The sequence below is a fragment of the Bidens hawaiensis genome, unplaced genomic scaffold, assembly GCF_021521415.1.
Source record: "Bidens hawaiensis isolate Kalapana, Puna unplaced genomic scaffold, B.hawaiensis_p1.1 tig00054282_1, whole genome shotgun sequence".
Taxonomy (NCBI): Eukaryota; Viridiplantae; Streptophyta; class Magnoliopsida; order Asterales; family Asteraceae; genus Bidens; species Bidens hawaiensis.
In genome coordinates, this window is record NW_027499799.1 from 16,014 (window position 1) to 21,966 (window position 5,953).

A 5,953-nucleotide genomic window follows, 5' to 3' on the forward strand; every position below is an offset into this window, starting at 1 on the left:
CTTGTTAACTGCTGTCTCAAGGTCATAGTCAGCAAAGTCTTTATCTTCTCTCATCAACACAGTATACATCTCCTATTTTGGTGGGAGAGCATCAAGAAGCTTCTCAACAATCTCATCTTCTTTGTATGCAATTGAATAGTTGCTGAGTTCAGTCATCAGATGATAATATATGGTGATGATATCATCAAGTGATTCGTTTTTCAGATACTTGAAGACCGAGAATTGAGTTTTGAGCAATTTGATCTTCGAAGCACGGATTCCCACATTTCCTTCAAACCGGTTCTCAAGAGCTTCCCAAAGCTCTCTTGCCGTCTTGTACTTTCTAAAAGTATGAAGGATCTCTTGTGGAAGAGCCATAGTGATAGCAGCATGAGCCTTGCTCTCGGCCTCATACATCTTTTTCTCTTCTTCTTCCATTTTGCTGTACTTTTTGATCTGATCACGACCTTCGTACTCCATAGTTGGTGGAATATAACCATCCTGGATGCATACCCACATTTTCGCATCCTGGTACTTGACATATTGTTCGAACCGATCCTTCCAAGCAACGAAGTCGGTTCCTTTAAGCAACTTTGGGGCCTTAGTAGCTGACCCTGCTTCTACTTCCATCTTAACTAACTCTGAGATGTTAATTGACGACATCTTTTTCAAAAACTAAGAAACCCGAAAAAAAATTTCTTCTGAAAAGTACTGTAGGCGAAGTTACGGATAACTTCACTTAAGTCTTAATTTCGCTGAAGAACTTCGCTGATTCTTAACTTCGCTTGAGGTAAGCGAACTTAGGAGGTAGGCGGAGTTGTAGAGAACTTTGCTTGAGTTAGGCGAACTTGAGAAGGTAGGCGAAGTTGTGGATAACTTCGCTTAACCTTATATCTTCGCCGAAACCCTACGAACAGTGACGGCAACTTCGCCTGATGAACACGAAGTTTCTGCAGATCTGATTTCTGGGTTTTTCGAGGTTTTTGACGGTGTAAAGGGTTGAATACGATGGTAGGAGGTAAGAATGACACAAAAACACAGAAAACACGTCCCGCGAATAGTCGAAACGGGACGATTTCTACACCAGCGTGAATATCCCGAACCACACAATTGAGCAAATGCTCTGATACCAATTGTAGGTTCCCTGGATGGATCTGCACGGGATATCTCGATCTACACAGGTGCGGAATCCCTGCGTAGGTTGTTACGAGCGTAGAACACGAATCAAACAAACACACGATACGAATAAACGAACACACGTCATATTATAACCGAAACACGTGACATAATCACTTAATACAGACTCAATACTCTCTGGTTCTCACGTCTCTCGATTACTTTTCAACTTAAACAAGCCGTATAAATACACGACAACTTCGCCTTATATGTTCAGGCGAAGTTGTTGCTAACTTCGCTTGACTAACAAGTTCGCCTGATAAGCGAACTTGTCAGTAACTTCGCTTAAACATAAACAAAACACAATTAACATTACAGACTGGATTACAGACACTAGACTATGAACTACTGACATTATGCACCAACAGTCATTGGTTTCAATTTCCGGACCCATTGGTCCTTTTTGTTTTGCACCAGTCAGATTTTGGAATGTGAGATCGTCTGGAGGAGTTTCAGTCTGGCTATGAGGAGTTGTGATGAAGAGATGGTTACTGGTGGTGCGCGCAGAATCACGCGGCGCCCTCAGAAACTGTTGTCCCTCATTAACATCCTCAAGCTCATTATCCTCCAGAACTTGATCGCTGTTTCGAACACCGGAAACCATGGTGAAGATTTTTAGAGAGAACTAATGAGATAGTGGTTTTGTTGCCGTTGTAACAGGTGATGGCGCCAATGAAGAAACGTGGATCGGCTCACTGGTAGACGATCAACTTTCCTCGGGTATGAGTATGCTATATCACCGATGGTTCTCCGGAGTATGAATTCTTCCACCTACAAAACGAGCAGCACCGTGAACTTACCCCTCAGAAAGGGACAGAGGGGTCCTCTTTGGGGTAACCCTCCGGTGTGAGAATAAGAGATTGTAGGAGAAGATAATAATAATCTGAGAGTGAGTAAGGATTTAGAATGTATTTTCTTGCTTACCTCCCCTTGTAGAGGTGGTGTGGTATTTATAGAGTTAGGGTTTCCAATAATTGGGCTCAGATCCCATTAGGGCCTTTTTGGCCTCCTCCTATTGCTTCGCGCCACGTGTCCTTAGGACACCTGGTGCTTTTTCATTGATTATTCTCTGACCAAGGTATTTCACCTGACCCATGTGCAATCACGTGGTAGCACATGGGTTTTGCTGAGTTGTCCACCTTTCATTGGCATCTGTCAACATCAGCATATTCTTTATTCCTTAAAGGATACCTTCTGAAAGGTTGTCTGATGAGCACAATCAGGGTTGTCCTTATCCTGATTTGGATAAGGACGAGGTTGATTATGTGCATGTGTGATATGCGCCTATCCTGAGGATGCGCGAGGTCTTCTCTTTATTCTCACGCGCAGATGTTTCATGCGCAGATGTTTTATGCGTGAGCATATGTGATATACGCCACGCGCAGATGTGATATGCGTGAGCATATATGATGCGTGAGCATATGTGATATGCGCCACGCGCAGATGTGATATGCGTGAGCATATATGGTGCGTGAGCATGTGATACGCGTGAGCATATGTGATATGCGTGAGCATATGTGATATGCGTGAGCATATGTGATATGCGCCATGCGCATAGGTTTTGGCTTTGTGCCTTCATGACATCTTGATTTCAAGCCTCTTGTCTATATCTTGTGGGTTGACCCGCCCCGCTCGATGTTAAGGCGGGTGCATACCTCTTCATTCGCGTAGATTATGAAAATAAGAAGGTAAATGTTATGTATTATTATTATATTTATATGTATATGAAATAGTTAAGAACCTCAATGACGGGTGGTGGTGAAGGTGGTGTTTTCTCGGCATGCTTAAGCATGAAGCCGTCAACAAGAATATCGGTGCTTGGAGGCGGACCTTAGAGATAAACCACTACCTTGGATTGCTGACCGTTTAAAAGAAACTTTCCTTGCAATTGTACCCAATCTGAATCTGTTGCTTCCACGCTTCAATTCCAAGCAAAAAGACATGTAGCATTTAAGTTACAAACAAGCTGATTGGGTTATGTTTTAGAAAATATCATATAGATCGATATGTTATTGTGACATTTTAAAATTACAAAAAGTAGCGATTCAGTCGACTTTTTATTTATTTATTTTTTTATTAATTTTAAATTTTAGTAACATCACCGTTAGACCCTCATTTCTAATCGTGTAAAAAAATCTAGTTTCTTTTTTTATTACACGCTCTTGCGCGCGCAGTGAATGGAATTTGCTCCACAATTTATGAATCTATTCTTCAAATTGAAAGGTTCCAATCTATCGCACTAAATTGAAGTTCTCTATGATAATACACGTCGCCCTCTTAATTATTGGTCATTTTAAAAAAGTTAAAAGACAATTATTTTGTTAATTTTCTTCGCTAAGATTAATATTATTTATATATTTGGTTATTAGGTTAAGATTAATGTACATTTTAATTTTAACATGAGAATGTAAAAAATAATATTAATTAATAAAAAAATGACAACGTAAGAAACAATATCAATTACACTGTCAATCTACATTAGCAATGGTTTATAATAACAAATAAATAAACCTAAAATTACAATAAAAAAATCAAAGTCAAGAATAAAATAATAAATACCAACAAATACTTATAGCAACAAAAGAAAGAAATTTCATAATAACAACAAAATATAAATCAGCAAACACTTAAAAAGTCTCATAATCGAAAAGTAGTAAATATGAACAAAAAATAACAACAAACACAAATAAAAATAAACCTATTAATAACACTAAATTGGATCTCACTGTTTTATGTTAAGAATAAAATGTATTTGATTATGTTTCTTGATTATTATATTTTTATCAGTACGTTTTCTCAATCATATTAACCCCTTAAACCATTTTGGACTTTATTTACCACCTCTATATTGAAACACCAAAGAATATATGAAAATTAAATAAGAGATTATGTAAGAGAACGAACTTAGCAATGCCGATGTAATGTTCACGGGAATCGGGGGTCTGGACCCACAAAGTAGCGCGGACAGTCGAGCTAGTAACATTGTTACCAAAGATTCTAACAAAGGCAGTGACTTCATACGCAAGTTTTCTTTGAAGTTTTCCGCTAATATCTTGTTGAATCCCGTTCCAACTTTGGGTACGTTCTGACGTTGATGCAAAATATTTTCCCGATTTAGGAACGATTTTTCCATCTCCCATGGAGTCGTGTACCGCAATCTTGCACCCCCTTCCGGTCCAGTTGTTAATTCCATCCTCAAAATCAGGGTTAAGTATGGTGTTCCCATCATCCGTATATAAACATGATGAAATTTTATCCTATAAATTAAAATATAGTTTATGAAATCAAAGTAAGTACAACGGGTTATATATAAAGTTCAAAACTCGACAAGTTATTTGATTCTGGTTCACTTACATGAGTGCAGATTAAAACCAAGTCGATTAAAACCACACGGTCTGGTTTATCCGACAACATGAATGTACCTTCCAAGTGCTCCCAATTTCCTTTCGAGACAGTGCTTCTGCAACAACAACTAGGTGTAAATGGATAAAACTTGTTTCATCGAATAAGTAATTAGGATAAACTTGTTTGTTTCACAATTTACATATGAATGAGTCAACTAGGTTGCATTTTAACTTCAACAAACTTATTCAAAGTTTTATTCATCTAGATTAGCAATAATTAATGTAACAATGATTTTAGTGTAAACTTATTCCATTAAGTTTTATCCAAAGATAGATTAATGTAACGATATTTAAAACCATTTTGACATGTCACCCAACTCGTTCATTCCTATAAAAGAAAGAAGAATAAGCACTAAAAAGTGACGCACCTTGCGACATTAATATACTTGGTACCCGAGTGTTTGTATTCAAGTTGAGAGTAGCAATGACTTTTGTGTTGGGTTTTATACAAGATTATCAAAGTTCAAGTTAACCATATTTAACATGAAAACGCAACGGAAGCTTAGATTTTAAAACTTGTTATGAACATACCATTATGTTAAAACTAAAACCCAAAGAACAAGGATCAATATTACAAGAACAATATGCTTACAAAATGTAAATGGTACCTTCTTATACCTTATAAGAAGATGTAGATGGATGAAGAAGATGATGTCTTCAAATGGCAAGGTTGCAAAGGAGAAACCCTCAAGCTTTGAATACCCCAAGCTTTGAATCAACAACACCAATTGATGCTAGGATTTGAACACTTTAATCAAGCTCACAAAAACCCCAAAATTGGCCAAAGTGGCCGTGAGTTTTAGAGGGAGAAAGAGAGGATGTTTTTGATTACTTGAAATTCAAAATGAGACAAGAACCAAAATGCATGTCTTGTGAATGGTTATTAATAAAAGGTGGTCAACACAAAAGGACAAAAGTTTGGATGGGACCAAACCCTCCACCCACATGGGGTGGCCGGTTTTGTTTTTTTTTTTTTTTTTTTTTTTTTTGTGTTTTGTTTTAACCATTTAAAACACCTCCATTTATTTTATAAAACTCACTTTTATAAAATTGTACATACATTTATGTAATTATTTAACCAATTAAATAATTTATTTATATAAACAAATTATCCAGATAATTTATTTAAATCCTCAAGTGTGTTTGTTTAGAAAACCAATTTTCTAAACACGTAGTGTTCGGTATTCGTTTAAATGATCAAATCACTAAAAGAATACATTTGGTGTTGTCTAGCTTGTTATTGGGTATGACCCGACTTGGATCAAACACAGTTAGCCACATTAGTTTAAGTATGTGTCTCGGGCATACGTAATTCCAACAATCTCCCACTTGCACGAGATACATAGAAAATTAATGCAAGTGGTGAATACCGCCTAACAACAGTTCACCACCCC

At 37.2% G+C, this 5,953-nt stretch overlaps 1 pseudogene across 1 annotated transcript; it reads right to left on the minus strand.

Annotated features, from left to right (window-relative positions):
• Positions 1-2,896: 2,896 nt before the first annotated feature.
• LOC143600557 (endo-1,4-beta-xylanase 1 pseudogene) lies at positions 2,897-4,569 on the minus strand (annotated as a pseudogene). The gene is made up of 3 exons (XR_013147496.1): positions 4,510-4,569; positions 4,060-4,412; positions 2,897-3,074 (listed from the first exon to the last, which is right to left on the minus strand). The product of XR_013147496.1 is annotated as an endo-1,4-beta-xylanase 1 pseudogene (transcript).
• Between the last annotated feature and the right edge of the window lie 1,384 nt (positions 4,570-5,953).